At 48.2% G+C, this 16,177-nt stretch overlaps 1 protein-coding gene and 1 non-coding gene across 2 annotated transcripts in view; one reads left to right on the top strand and one right to left on the bottom strand.

Annotated features, from left to right (window-relative positions):
• Positions 1 to 16,177, top strand: part of SYN3 (synapsin III) — a 548,280-nt gene that overhangs the window by 423,290 nt on the left and 108,813 nt on the right. The gene's annotated exons all lie outside the window — the stretch shown is intronic.
• LOC115870696 lies at positions 15,990 to 16,096 on the bottom strand. Its single transcript, XR_004046848.1, has one exon. It is a non-coding gene; the product is annotated as a U6 spliceosomal RNA (small nuclear RNA).

Consider the following 16,177-nt stretch of genomic DNA (forward strand, 5'->3'; position numbering starts at 1 on the left):
TCATCCGCCCTGGATTCCCTGTATTTTCAGTTCCTATCTGTACCAGTGTACCTCCTCTGGTCTAGCCATTTTCTATAGATCTAGAGATTAGTCCTTGATCTGATCTCTCACTGCCAGAAAAGGTCTCCCTAATCTGTGAGTTCTCTTTCTACTTTTTGATGGAGTCTTTTTAGATACATGAATCACATTTTCAGGAGATCCAAATCGTCTCTTTTGTCTTCTGTATTGGGGGTACTTTTTCATTATGTTTGGTAGGATGTGTGTGCCTTGTATTAGGGCCTTTAAGTGTGTCCCTAACTGTTCACTCATGATCATTATAGGGCTAGGATTTATATTTAAGTCTTTAATCTATTCTGGAGTTTATTCTTTATATAGTATGAGGGATGGATCCCGTTTCTTTCTTTTGCCTACGGAGATCCAATTTTTCCAGCACCATTTGTTGAAAAGACTACCCCTCCCTCATCTAATGCCCCCTTTATTTCTAAGGAGCACTCTGGGCATACTTGTTTCCAGAGGGGTTTGTTTGCTCGTCTGTCAGTGCATGGTACTCTCAGTAGTCTTCACCATCACTCAAAAGTCAGTTCTTCTTTGGTCTCCCTTAATCACTGGCCAGCTTGCACTTGCATTTTAGTTGAGTGAAGGTACCATGACTGGGGTCAGGTGCCCTTTGGTCCTCAGGATGACATCTTGTTTTTTAACACTGTAAAGAGCTCATTTTACTGTATGCAAATTATACATAATTTTTTTAAGGAAAAGTATGTATGCCCCAGTCAACTAAAGTCTAATCAGACAGGGCTAAGGACAAGGGTGAATCAGTTGAGATGTAACCATGCGACTTCTTGGCCCCATCCTGTCTTTATTCAAAATGGCGGTGTTGTGTCCAGTATGGATTTATTTATTCTTATTTTTGGCAATTTAATTGACATATGATTCATATAGCATACAATTCAATAGTACAATCCTATTTAAAAGAACTGTACAATCATCACTCTAATCCATTTCAGAACATTTTCTTCCTGCCTGCGCTCATTGTTGTTTGCTCGCCATATCCCTCCAACCTCCCCCAAGAAACCGTTAATCTGTTACTGTCTCTATGGATCTACCAACCTGGATTTCATAGACAGAAAGACATACCAACCCCCACTCCCAACACTAACAAAATAAAGCCTCAATCAAAAAGAAAGCAGAAAATATTAAGAACTAGAACTAGTTTAAAATAGGTCAAAAGGGAGATCAAGTGATAGGTGTTAAATTTTAACCCAACTACATCTGCAGTCATCTGCTTGATGCAGGTCTCATGACAGCACTCTGCTAGCATGCACCGTGCATGACATAAAGGCCAACCAAAGAAACAAGTGACCCAAACAAAGAAAACTGCAGAACATTACGATGGGAAACCTAAAAAGACCTACACAAATGGAAGAATAGCCTGTGCTCATGGATAGGAAGAACTAATATTGTGAAAATGTCGATGTTACAAAATGTAATTCCAATCCCAATATTAACTTTATTCTTTAAAGAAATGGAAAAGCAAATCACAAACTTCCTATGGAGAGGGAAGAGACCCAGGATAAGCAAAGAACTTCTAAAAAAAATAAGAACAAAGTAGGAAGCCTTGCACTACACAACCTCAAAACCTACTACACAGCCACAGTAGTCAAAACATCCTGGTACGGGTATAATGATAGATACAGAGACAAATGGGCAGAAAACAGGATGGTCAGCCCAGAACAGATCATTCACCTACAGGCAACTTATTTTCGACAAAGGACCAAAAAACTTTAAATGAGAAAAGGACACTTTTCTATTTTTAAAAACAAATGTACTGGAAAAAGAATGAAACAGGATCCATACATTGCCCCATGCACAAAAAGGAACTCAAGATGGATTAGAGACCCAACTGTAAACCCCAGAGCTATCAGGATCATCAATGAGACTTGGGATAAACTTCAGGGCCCTACGGCAGAGCACACACAGACTACCAAACACAATATGGAAGCATACACAGTGGTAGACAAAATAGTTGATTGGGACCTACTAAAATAAAACATGTATGTACATCAAAATACTTCATCAGCATGAATTTATTTGCAGAAATATTTTAAGTATTGCATTAAAATAATATCTCTCTTAGTTACTGGGTTCTTTAAAGACCTAAAACCAATGACGCATATATGGATAGAATGAAAGAAATGTCTATCACAAAGGTAGCTCACCTGGTTGTAGAAGTAGTTAAGTCCATTTTGGTTCAAGTTCATGGGTCAGATGTTAAGCTGGAAGCTTTTCCTGACTCTCACCGCTCCTGGGGATGATGAAGCAGGGACCAGGAAGACAAAGCAAGGGACAGGAAGACAGCCTGGAAAACTGGGGCTGGTGGATGTAGAGGTGGATTGGTCCAAGGTCAGCAGGTCAAGTGGCAAACTCTGATGGCTCCCATTCAGATGTGCTTGAGCCTCTTGCCACCGCCTTTGACAGTGGAGTCAATTCTGACTCATCCTGACCCCACAGCATCAGAGCAGAATTGGGCTCCCTTGGGTTTCCAGTGGCCGATCTCTTGGAAATAGATCCCCAGGCCATTCTTCCTAGGCATCTCTGGGAGACTAGAACCTCCACTGATTTGCACTGCCCTTTTCAGCACCAGTTTAGAAACTCCTGGAACAGGCTGATGACCCAGCCCCTAGAACAGCCTCCAGCCACCTTCCTTTCCCTGGGGACTTCCCTCCCTCTCTCCTGTTCCCTCTTAATCGTCATCTGTTGACTTTGCACGAGGAGACCTCAGAATTACAAATCAAAGAGAAGGGCATTGAGTGCAACCTTGTAGAAACAAACACCACAGAGAGAAAGAAGCAAGCCCAAAGAACATGTTGCTGTTTCCACCATAGAACGTTCTTGAAACTTTATGTTCCTGGCCACGCTCTCCAGCAAGAAGAGATCTGGGGGTCTCCTTCACAGATAGAGAGATTCCTGAGGGACCAGCTTGCTCCCTGGGCCCCTTAGAAAAATACTCCTTCGTGTTTGTACAGGTGGAGCTATGGGAAGAGAGAGAGTGTGTGTGTTTTCAATCTGTGAGGCTTTTCTACTCTAACAGAATGGGTGTCTCAATGTGTGTGTGTGTGTGTGTGTGTGTGTGTGTGTGTGTGTGTGTGTGTGAGAATGTGAGAGAGAGAGAGAGAGAGCATTGGGGTGGTGCATCTGCACATCTCTTTTAGAGCACATACTTTACACTCATTCAGATGCATGTGGAAATGACACTCTGTTATGGGTAGGTGACATCTGTATACAAAAGCCTCTGCTTGGATATGTCTGTGTCTGTGTGTGTGTGTGTGTGTGTGTGTGTGTGTGTGTGTTAGTGTGTGAATGTGCACAAGTCATGGGAGCATTCGGGCTCACAGAGTCCACAGGGGCACACACTGTGTTTTCAGAGCCCACTTTCGGTCTTCTTCCTGTTTGGGTCTTGCCCTCCCTGTGGGTTCTGGACCCTCCTTCAATACAAAGGGAGCTTAAACAGCACAGCCCTTCCGGTGTTCCCAGTGTTCAGAACTGGACCGGGGCCAGCTCGGACACCCAGCCCTGCCCCTGCTACAGGAAACCACCAGCTTGCCATGCTGCCACACCCACATACAATAAGCCCAGGAAGAGGGCAGGCAGGCAAGAAGGAGCCTAGGAGCTCGTTGATGCTCCAGCTCCTGTGCCTGCAGTGTGCCCCATGTGGACCAGGAGCCATGTCGGGGACGCAGGTGCACCCTTTGGAGTCTCCTTCCAAAGATGAGGGCCCCAAGAGGGGGCATGGAGGAGAGACCACACCTTCCCACGGTGCTCACTTCCTGACAGGCAGGTGTCCTGGGACATCACGTTCCCGTTTCCCAGGCTCGGTCTGCACAGAAATAAACATTTCAAACATTTCAGCACACGTTTACTGAACATGTACAGTGTGTTAGGCTCTGCCTCCCCCGCCTAAGGAATCTGGGGCCTATCAGGGACAGCTAGCTGAGAGGGAGAAGAACAACAGAAGGGTCTTCATGGCCTTTGAAACCAAGACCCCAGCTCTCCTTGGGCATCATGACCTGGGGGACAGGCAGAAGACTCCAGTCTGTCTCCAACTCGCTCAGTGACTTTGAGCAGGATCCTCAGCTCGACCAGCAGGGTGCTGGGCTAGACCACCTTCCAGGTGCCTTCAAGTGCTGGCAGCAGGAGGTTAGCTCTTTGTTCTACAAGGACCGGACCCCACGGTGGCAGGCGAGAATCTCTCCAGTGAAGACCCAGGCCCCAGAGTCTCAGAAGCAGGCCTTGTCCCCATCCCACACAACAGTATGTGTCTTCTTGCCCACCCCCAAAGAACCAGCCAACGGCCTCACAGCTTACACCCCTCAACGCTGAGTTAGAGCCCAACAACTCACCTATGGATAAGGCACAAGTGGGTCCCTGGGTTTGCCCTCCACAGTGTAGTGCTTACCCCCTTGGGCTGCTAACCACGAGGTCAGCAGTTTGAAACCACCAGCTGCTGCCCAGGAGAAAGACAAAGCTTTCTATTCCCACCAAGAGTTGCATTCTGGGAAACCCATGGGGCCAGTTCTGCCCTGTCCTGTAGGGTCACTGTGAGTCCGCATGGGCTCGATGGCAGGGCCTGGGTTTTGGTGGCCAGGCAGATGCATATCAGTGGACTCCGGTACATCCCTGGCAGAACGCTGCCCCTCCTGTGTACATCTGGGCACACCCCCATGCAAATGCTGCCAACAGACCTGAAAGCCAACCCCGTCCCAGCCTCCGGAGCCCACCCGTCCCTGCAAGCTTGCTTACACACCAGGGCTCCGCACGCAGGCCTCCCTGGGCCTCGGCAAAGAGCAGGCAACGTTCCAAAGCCCGGCTTCATGCTGGCCATCAACGCCCAGGCCAGGGAGGGAGTGGTGATGTCACTGTCCCCGGGTTTCAGCAACGCAATCATCAGGCTCGGCAGAGGATCGGCTTGCAAGGGAGAAGGCCAAATGGTTTATCTTGGCTGGAAGTGCCAAGGATTGCCTCATCGCAGGCAGGGGCTGGCATGCCAGGGCGTCATTTGTCAGGAGCTGGGGAGCCACAATGTCCTTGGAGTCAGAGAAACCTCAGGGACTGCGTTGGATGGAGAAAGTCAGGTCCGAGACCAACAAGCATCTCTGTCATTCCTCCTCCTCAGGAGGGGCCTCTTGGCTCCAGGAGGAGCCTCCTCCCAACAGAGCTGGGCCACCACACCCTGCTCCCAGGTCCCATCTTATTCCTATGAAGATACCCCAGGCTGTCCCTACCGGCCAAGAAGAGAGGGGCCAAGTCACTACCATTTCCATGAGGGTTGACCAGCTGGCTGGCAAGAAGGCAAGGGAGATGGATGTGGAAGGAGCATACCCAGATGGCAGGGACCCGAGCCACAGTGTCCCTGCATGCCAGCTGGGCTGGCTGGCAGGCCTGGGTGCACAGGCTGGGCAGATTGCCACTGACTGGCAGACTCACCCACTGCCATTGAGTGGATGCCGACTCACAGTGACTCTATAGGACAGCGTAGACCTGCCCCCTTGAGTTTCAGAAGACTGTCATCTTAACAGGATTAGAACTCACTCACTGCCATCAAGTCCTTGCAGACTCAGAGTGATGCCCCCCCCCCCAAACTGGGAGTTTCTGAGACAGTATGGGAGTAGAAAGTCCAGTCTTTCTCCACGGAACTGCAGGTAGTTTCGAACTGCCGACCATGTGGTTCACAGCCCATCTTTCTCCCTTGGTTTCCAGCCATTGACCTTTTTGATTAGCAGCCAAATGCATAGCCATGGTGTCACTTTATTATCTACCTGAAAGATCCTATTGCTCTGCAGCGCACTGGTGGTACAGCAATTACACCCTCGGTTGCCCACCAAAAGACAAGCGGTTCAAACCCACCCGCCGCTCTGAGGGAGAGAGACGGGGCCCACTCTGAGTCTATGAGGCTGACAGCTAGGGAGACCCTGCGGACCAGTCCTACTTTGTCCTGGAGGGCCGCTGTGAGTCGTCTTGGGCTCTATAACAGCAGATCCGGGTTTTCATCCTTTTAACAAAGGAATTTCGGTGGCACACTGGTGAGGTGCCCGACTGCTAACGGAGGGGTTGGCAGTTCGAAACCAGCTCCCCTGGGAGAAGAGATCTGAAAATTTACCCCTCAAAGATTACAGCCTAGACAACCCTCTGGGGCAGTTCTGCTAGGTCACTGGTGAGTGGAAAACCACCCGATGGCACCAGACCAAGAACAGCAGCAGCAGGCACCCTTGAACCGGAGTGTGAACAGTTAGAGCAGTTAATGTGCGGGGCTGCTCACAGAGAGGCTGGAGATTTGAGCCAACCCAGAGGACCCTCAGCAGAAAGGCCTGGCAATCTGTGTCTGAGAGAATCACCGGTGGGAAGGTCCGGGCGGACACGCAGGGAACCTCCCTGAGCCAGCACCAATGCCGCAGCTGCCAAACACAACTGCATCTCAGTCCCCAGGAGCCCCTGGGTAGTGCCGGGTTCAAGTCTGCCCAGAGGTGCTGCGGAAGAAAGGCCTGCCAGTCTGCCTCTGGAAAAGCAGCGGTTGGAAAACCCAAGGAGCACGATTTTACTCTGACAGACCTGAGGTCACTTGCAGCAAACAGAAGCAGCCTGCGGAGCCCCAGCCTGCAAAAGTCACCCAGGTCCTCACAGCGGTTAGGTCCAGTTTCCGGTGGCTCGGCACCCCAGGGGGCCCCATCGTGGGACCTAGGCCAGAGCCCTCTGGGGGCGCTGTTCTGCAAGTCTCCCTCAGCTTTGACTTTCTACAATGCTGCCCAAAGCATGTCTTTGAGAAAGCCCACTGCAGCAGCAGGTAGCAGGTCAATGTTTGCTCAGCAATGCCGCCAGGGGCTGAAGAGGCAAAGCCTGCTACCTCTCTTGTGCTGCATTGTCCCGACTGCACCCGTGGATGCCTGGGCAGAAGCGCCCTGTGAAGGGCACAGGCTCGGGAAAGCCATGAATTGGGTCCCCAAGGAAGTCACCCCACTACGTCTTAGCGCTGCTAGTGCCTACATTTTAAGAGCAACCATTACACATTTTCTGTTCACCCACAGGTCTTCAGCTTAGACACAGGTAACCAGCAGAACCAGGGGTTCAGAAAGGAATGGTTGTTGTTGGATCCACTCCTTAAAGGGGACAGGGGGTGGGGGCGACCTGCTTTCCCCCACCCCCTGGCAGCCCTGGGTGTGAGGAGGTGCTGTCAGGGCTGTCCACTGCTTTCAATTTGCAGCAGCTCCTCAAGGTAAGAGCTTCCTTCTCCTGCCGAGACTTTGGGCTGCGGGCCATCTGGTCACTTGTTGGGGACTTGGTTCACAGTGCTAGCCCAGGGATCTCCTCTGTCCCAAGGGCACAGATTGCCCTGTCTGGTTGGTGATTCAGGAGCTTGGCAGCCTTGGTGGTTGGTTCTATTATGCAGGCTCTGAACATTCCGTCCACAGGCCTTTTGGCACGCCACACGCCTGTCAGAATGAAAGGGGGTGGGGTGGGGGCGAGCCTTACTCTTGCTCATTTGCCTAATTTAAAAGCATTGAGAAGTTTGCCTTTTTTTTTTTTTTTTAGAAGGGTGGCAAAGCACGCCGTTTATCTGAGATGGAGGTAACACCTCATCAAGGAGCAGAGAGACAAGGAGACACACATTTCGAGGGCTGACATACTCTTGGGCAAACCTTGTGCCTGTTTTGTGTCACGGGTCCCCTTGCAGCTTGAAAACCACTGCTTTGGGGGGATGCTAAGAGGAAATTGCTTCTTCCTAAAGGGAGACCTGAATCTCCCCACCCCACTAGGGGACCACAGTCCTGCTGTTTCACATCAGCCCACAGACCGTATGAGGCAGCTGTTATGTGTCTCTGGGTGGCACCAGTGGTTACTGTGAGCCCAGTGAGAAAGGCTGGGCTGTCTACTCTCGTCAGCAGTTACAATCTTGGGAACCCTCAGGGGGTCGATATGAGTCAACATGGACTCCATGGCAGTGAGCTTGAGGGTCTTTTTAATGTCCTGGTAAAAGGAAATATGGACGGCCTGCATCGGAAGAAGTACAACCAGAATGTTCCTTAGAGGCAAGAATGGCGAGGCTTTGTCTCACAGACTTGGACATGCTGTCAGGAGAGACCAGTCCCTGGAGAAAGACATCAGACGTAGTAAAGTGGAGGGGCAGCAAAAAAGAGGCCGGCCTCGGGGAAATGGGTAGACACAGTGGCCACTACAATGGGCTCAGGCACCGGAACAGTGGTGAGGACGGTGCAGGAACGCTCGATGCTTTTGTTCTGTTAAGTACAAGGCTGCTATGAGTCAGAACCAGCGCCGTGGCACCTAACAACAACACCTTATCACTTGATCTCCCTTTTGACCCAGTATAAAGTTGTTTCGGTTGTAACATAAACAGCGAAGGGGAAATACCTGGGATTAAGACTCAGGCGAATCCCCTCTGACAATAGTCCAGGGATATGAATAGCCTTGGCAACAAACAAGAGTGCATTGCAAACTGTATGATTGCAGGTGCAGTTAGGTTAAAAGTTAACACCTTATCATCTGATCGCCCTTTGGAGTGATTTTACATTTGTTCCAGCATTTAATATTTTCTGCTTTCTTTTTCTATGGAGGTTTTTCTCTGTTTGGCTTTGTTATTGTTGTTGCTTTTTGTTGTTGTTGTTGTTGTTGTTGTTTAATATGTTTTCTGTAGAGGAATTCCAGGACAGGTACATCTATAGAGACAGTAGCTGGGTTAATGGTTCCTTGGAGGCATGGCAGGGGAGATTAGGGGGAAATTGGGGAACTAACAACCATGATTACAAGAAAGAAGAAAATGTTCTAAAATTGATTATGGTGATGATGGCACAACTCTTCTTAATGTGGTTGAACTACTGAATGGTATGATAGGTGAATTATATTCCAGGAAAACTGTTAAAAGGTAAAATAAATAAAAGATTGGGTCATAGGGTCACCATGAGTTGGACCCAGCTAGATGACTGCTGATTCCTGTGTCAGACTCGGCACCGGATTCATCCATGCCTTTGTCAAGGGTTGTGTGATCCTAGTTCGCCCTCTGCTAACCATTCATTCATCCACGGCCAGGCATGGTTCCAGACGATGGTAACAAGGCAGGGAGTCAGGTAAGCATGGCCTGTCTCCACCATCACATACTAACCATGTTCCTCGTGAAATCGTCCTTGGACACCTTCTGTGACTATCCATAGGAATCTTTAAAAGCATCCATATCCCCCCAAAAGAAAAAGAAAAAAAGCCAAAGGATTCTTGCAAGTCTTAGAAAGTAACAATTGAAAAGCCATGGTCTTTTAAATTACCTCATGTGAGCACAGGACAAAGACAAAGAAAGACAGATGAAGAATTGATGTGTTTGAACCACAGTGTGTTGGTGAAGAATATCAAACATATAATGGCTTCTGTGATAGACTGGGTGTTTTGGGCCAACATGGCTCCCATAGGAATATGTGGGTAGAGTTTAGCCTGTCAGTTGGAGGGCAACTGAGATAAATGGCTTGCTGGAGGCTACCCACCCCCTGCTTTCCCCTTCCTGTTGACCAGCCACGTAGAACCACGCTGAGACCTGCGAGAGCCCTGGAGATGCTTCCACCGCCACTGGATCCACAAGGATTTGTCCCCACTGGCCTGTGATCTTTTTGCATTTTTGCATCATTGCATGTGCTACATGAGTCTGAAGAGGGATTTATGGACTAATATGGGGCTTATGAGCTAATATTGGACTTATGAACTTGATGTGGACTGGGCTGGTGTTTTTGTGTTGTTGTTTTTTTTAATCTACAATTACTCTTTGATAGGAAGCTCTCTCTTACACACATATGTGAGTGTCTCTGGATTTGTTTCTCTAGTCAACCCGGCCTAACACAGCTGCCAAAGGAATAAACAAATTAGTCTTGGAAGAAATACAACCAGAAGTCCCTTAGATGTGAGGATGGCAAGCCTTGGGCTATCTTCCATTGGACACACAAACGAAAGACCAATCTCTAAAAAAGGACATTGTGGTTGGGAAAGGAGAAGGCCAACCACAATAAGGGAAACCCCCAAAGGGATGGATTATCACAGCGGCCACAGCACTGGGCTCAAACCGGAATGCCCGCTAAGCTGGTGCAGGACCAGGCAAGGCTTCATTATGAATGCATCAGGTCGGCGTGAGCTGACACCGGCTCGTGGTGACTAACAGCGACACGGACTCACTGCAGTACATGATCACTCTGTCACTGAGCAGAATGGGATGCAGGGAACACAAGATAAAAGAGCTCTTGCCCAGACCCGCCCCTCCTTTCTTTCCCATGACCTTTCTTTCTCTTAACCCCGACCCTTCCTCGTGGTCTAAGAGCCATGGAGCCTAGGGTCAGCCCAGAGGAAAAGACAGGCTGACCACTTAGATTCGCAGCTGACCTGTTTCTGCAGACCAGGGCTTCTGCCTGACACTACCCTAGGTGCACGTGCGTGCGCGCATGCACATACACACACCTCCGGTATCCCAGAGACCAACTAGCGGTATTCTTTCCCAAATGAGAATCTAATGGTGTCACGCCTCTGCTAAAAACCCTTTCCTGAGCTCCACCATCAATTGTGGGATTGAGTCCAAACCTCTCTGAAGAGCTTACAAGCCCTTTGACAGTTTGGCTCTCAGCCGCGGATGCCTGCCTTCCTCATCATTCATCCTTTCCTCTCATGATGCTGAACAGCGGAGGCTCCCCAGGACCACTCAGTGGGAAGGCATCCCTCTGACATCTTTTTTAGAGTGGAAATGCTCTAACCTGCCCAATGGTAGAGGGGAAGCATGTGATTTAGCCATGCACCCATCACTCAGCTTCAAGGCCGGCCTAGTCTTGCTAACAAATTCAGAACATTCTATCATGTTCTGAAAATACTTTGGTCTGTACTCCTGAAAGGTGAAAGGAAAAGGAGAGCCTTCTTTTTTCCCCCTTTAAATCTATCCATTTTATTTTAATGAGCGGCAACATTGACATTTGTATGACTATCCTATTTCCATACGCTATTGAAAACAAAATGTGGCACATTCGCATTTCCCCAAGGAACGGTAGACATGATCCCTGCAAGACCAGCATGTGTTTGTTTGTTTTGATGTTCCTGATTGGTTGGTTTTTAAATTCCCAAAGAGAATAACCAAACTTGTGGTGCCATCTTACCATGCACATTGAACAACGCAGTCTTCTTAGCACACACTCACAGGCCAGTCCCTGTGTGGGCACCCCCATTTGGAGAGAGCGTGGAAGGGTCCAAATTTGAGAATGTTCCTGAATGTGAGGAGGCCGTGGGTAGAGCAAAACAACTCATGTCCGTGGCTGCTCACTGAAAGGCTAGAAGTTCAAGTCTGCCAGGAATGCCTTGGAAGAAAGACCTGGCAAACTACTTCCCCCAAAACTAGCCATGGAACACCTGATGGAGCAGATTCTACTTTGACACCCTCGGAATCTCTTTGAGTCTGCTGCAACTGGGCAGCAGCTGGTTTGGCTCTTGAATATGGAGCCCAGGCCAAATTTACCATCCCTGGACCATCCTCCGACTCTTAAGGTCAGCAGTTTGAAACCACCAGCTGCTCTATCGAAGAAAGATGAGGCTTTCTGCTCCCATAAAGAGGTACAGTCTCAGAAACTCACAAGGGCAGTTCCACTCTGACCTAAAGGATTGCCATGAGTCTGAATCAACTCAATTCCCATGAGTTGGGTTTTGGAGTTTATTACGTTGTTGTTGTTGTTGTTGTGTTGTTGTTGTTAGGTGCCACCAAGTCGGTTTCAACCCATAGCAAACCTACGCACAACAGAACAAAAACCCTGCCCAGTCCGGCGCCATCCTCACAATTGTTTCTATGTTTGAGCCCATTGTGGCAGCCATGGCGTCAACCCATCTCATTGAGAGCCTTCCTCCGTCTCATGGCTCCTCTACTTCACCAAGCATGTGTCCTTCTCAAGAGCTGGTCTCTCCTGATCAGTGTCCAATGTCCGTAAGACAAAGTCGCCATCCTTGCCTGTGAGGAGCACTCCGGCCCTACTTCTTCCAAGGCAGATTTGTTTGTCCTTTTGGCAGTCCATGATACTTTCAATGGTTTTCAACTGTACCACAATTCAAACACATCGATTCTTCCTTGGTCTTCCTGATTCAATGTCCAACTTTCACATGTATAGGAAGCAATTGAAAAATATCATGGCTTGGGTCAGGTGCACCCTAGTCCTCAAAGTACCATCCTTGCTCTTCAACGCTCTGTAGCGGTCTTGTGAATCAGATTTATCCAATGCAACTCATCTTTTGATCTCTTGGCTGCTGCTTCTATGCACATTGGTTATGGATCCAAAAAAGACAAAATCCTTGTCAATGTCAACCTTTTCTCCATTTATCACGATGTTATTACCTGTTGGTCTGGTTGTGAGGAGTTTGGTTTTCTTACATGGAGTTGTAATCCATACTGATGGCTGCAATCCATGATCTTTATCATCAAGTGCTTCGATTCCTCGCTTTCAGCAAGCAACATTGTGTCATCTTCATACCACAGTTTGTTCCTCAGCCTTCCTCCAGTCCTGATGCCACCTTCTTCTTCATATAATGCAGCTTCGCTGATGATTTGCTCAGCATATAGATTGAACAAGTATGGTGAGAGGCTATAACCCCAACACACACCTTTCCTGATTTTAAACCATGAACTATTTCCTAGTTCTGCTCACACTGCTGCCTCTTGATGCATATATCATTTCTTCATGAGCACAATGAAGTGTTCTGGAATTCTTCTCAAGGCTACCCATAGTTTATTATGGTTCACACAGTTGAATGCCTTTGCATAGTCAATAAAACACAAGTAAACATCTTCCTGATGTTCTCTGCTTGGTGCCAAGATCCACCTGACCTCAGCAATGATGTCCCTTATCCCACATCCTCTTTGGAATCCAGCCTGAACTCCTGGCAGCTCCCTGTCAATGCACTGCTCCACTGTACTAATGTTGGACGACCTTCAGCAAAGACTACACGATTCTAAAGATTACAGCCCAGAAACCCATGGAGCTGATCTGCTCGATAGCACGTGGGGTCACTGCGAATCGGAGTCCACTGGATGGGAACAAGTTCTGTTTGTTCTTTGCTTCACTGCTAGATCTCTTTGGCTGCTGCACAGAGTCTGCCACATATAAACACCCCATAAATGGGAGTCCTTGTCACCAGGTGTCAGCAGTGACCTCTCCCAGAAAGGGGCTTCTGCAGCCAGAGATGGTCTTGCCCTTTGGCACAAAGCCCCACCCCTGGTCTTTTCCAAGTCCCGGTAGTTTTCCCTTCTGTGAGAGTGTGGAAATTTCCCTGCTTGTCCTGAGCCATTTTGTGATGACCTGACGTGGAGGGCTGCAGAGCAGGCCACCTCAAGGCTGCCCGTCCCCTCACTGTCCACGTCCCCCTGCAAGGGATCGAGCCCTGGGAACCCAGGCCCTTTCCTTAGATCCCCCCCGCCAGCCCTGATCATCGTCTTCATCTTCTTGTGAACTTAGCTGCCACCTTCACACGCCCTGCACTTCCCGCCGGGGTCAAGGGAAGCCCCCACGTCCTCCCAGCATGTGCAGAGCCCTTCTTTCTCCAGCATCCACAGAAACATCAAGATTGGCTGTTCAAACGTACCCAGTTGTGCCACAGAACAACTTAGCAATCTGCTTCTGTAAAGATGACCAACCAGGAAAGCCCGAGGGAGCAATACCAGGAAAGACCCCTGCCCCAGACTGCTCGTGACCTAGCATCCATACCTGAAGATGCTACAGAGACTCCACACCCCACCCCTCTCCCTCAGGTTGGTTGTTGAGCTACGTGACACCCCTCTCCCCCAGGGGTACTCCATGAACCCTTCCACATGCAGATGACACACCTTGCTTGCTGAAAGTGAGGAGGACGTGAAGCGCTTGCTGATGAAGAGCAAGGATTACAGCTTTGAGTATAGATTAAACTCAATGTGAAGAAAAACAATGTAATATCTTATCAAAAGCCTCACAACTGGACCAGTAGATAACATCATGATAAATGGAGAAAAAGATGAAGTTGTCAAGAATTTTGTCTTGCTTGGACCCGCCATCAAGGATTATGGAGTCCAGACATCAAAAGACCTGTTGCATTGGGCACATCTGCTGCACAAGACCTCTTCAGAGCTTTGAAAAGCAAGGATGTTGAAGACTAGGGTGCGCTTGACCCCAGCCACGTTATTTTCAATTGCCTCATATGCATGTGAAAGTTGGACGTTGAATAAGAAAGCCCAAAGAAGAATTGATGCCTTTGAATGATGGTGATGGTAAAGAATATTGCAAGTATCATGACCTGCTAAAACGACAAACATCGATCTTGGAAGCAGTACGGTCAGAGTGCTCCTGAGAGGAAAGCATGGCCGGACTTCATCTCATGTACTTTGGATGTGTTATTCAGAGAGACAAGTCTCTGGAAAAGGGCATCATGCTTGGTAAAGTAGTGGGGCAGCAAAAAAAGGGGAAGGCCCTTGACGAGGCTTGATACAGCGGCTACAATGGGTTCAAACACAGCAACTGCGGTGACGATTGCACAAGACTGGGTACCACACATCGAAGCAGAATTCTCCCACCAGGACAAAACACTTAGCAATACTTACATGGAACCCAAGGGGCTAATTCATCCAGGTTCTATGTTTCCGATTGGACACTTTTGACAGTTTCTACCCAGCCCTTAGTGACCCAGAGTGTGTGCTACGGAGTACTGAGACTTTAGACTCTGTCCTTTCTAGGCATACAACATCCTCCGTAGGCCACACCAGGAGGATTCAATATGGAAACCCCACTAAGGAAGCTGAGCTTTACCTCAAACTTACTTGTAGCAGATTTAAGGAATTGGTATACTCCTTTGGACTTGAAGGCTGAGCCACTGTAGTGTGAAAAGAGACAGATGGCGGCTGTGCCGAGGTTATAGACTTGGAAGATGTTTGACATTGGCTCAGATCTCTTGCTTTGAGGGTACCCAATGAATGGTGGCCCAGCACTACCCGATATTTACTATCTTAATGTCCTCCTTGCTTTTGATGACATGTGGTAGTCTGGCAGCCATGGTTCTGCCTTTATCAATGAGTGTTATCAAAAGGTTTGCCCTATCACCAACCCCTATTGTTTATGGAAATAGGTTCCGGTGACATAAGAGTTGAATCAGTACAAGTCAACATTTTATGTATTGCTGTCTGAAGAAAGGGGGTGGAGGGGGGAGCAGCACTTTTGCCATCCTCGGGAGACTAAAAGCATGCTCCTTTTCAATGTTCTTTAAGTCTGGGGACTCAAAAGAAATCGGAGAGGTAAGATCAGGTGAATGGAGTAAGGTTTCCCAGTAAAATTCTCATGAGATAGTCCTTGTTTCCCTCAAAGCTTAAGCAACACATTTTCATAATTGGGAGCAGGGCTTCCTCGACAGAATCAACCCCGTACAAACCTGGCTTTTGAGAGAACCCTGGCTCATACACCTCGGGCTACTTCTTCCTTCCAAGAGCTGTCCCTATTGGACCAGGCTTACTACCTTGCTCACCTCTGAAAACACCCTGAACCGGTTGCCTGGATCCGAATCTGGTCTCTGCTTTCTGTTTGTTTGCTTGCTGGTTGGGAGGTTGGTTGGTTTATGTAGTTGTTATCCCAGGTACCACCTGCCAGCTGTTTGTTTGTTTGTTTGTTTGTTTGTTTGTTTGTTGCAACCATTTTCTTGACATGATTCCTGCATCATGCGGTTCAGTCGTTTAAGCATATTAAAGAGTTGTGTCATCATCACCACAATCAATTTTAGAGCATTTTCACTTTTTTCTTACACAGGTTATCTATCAGCTCCCCATTTTCTCCTAACCACCACCGCCGCCGCCACCATGTGAAGAAACCATTACCCCAGTTGCTAACTCTATAGACAGAGCTATCCTGGATTTCGTATAGAGAAAAGCACACAAAAAGAAAAAGTAGTAACAATAATGAAATACAACAAACAAAAAACATATGGAACGCTTCACCAATTTTCACGCCATCCCTAGGCAGGGACCTTTCCAATTTTCTCAGTCTTGTTCCAGTTTTAGTGTCTGTGCTGCCAAAGTGAGCATCTACCTGCTGTTGTTTTGTTTTGTTTTGCTTTTTAATCATTTTATTGGGGGCTCGTACAACTCTTATCACAATTCATACAT

Source organism: Echinops telfairi, unplaced genomic scaffold, assembly GCF_000313985.2.
Source record: "Echinops telfairi isolate 266 unplaced genomic scaffold, ASM31398v2 ScPeMD7_2;HRSCAF=8, whole genome shotgun sequence".
Classification (NCBI taxonomy): domain Eukaryota; kingdom Metazoa; phylum Chordata; class Mammalia; order Afrosoricida; family Tenrecidae; genus Echinops; species Echinops telfairi.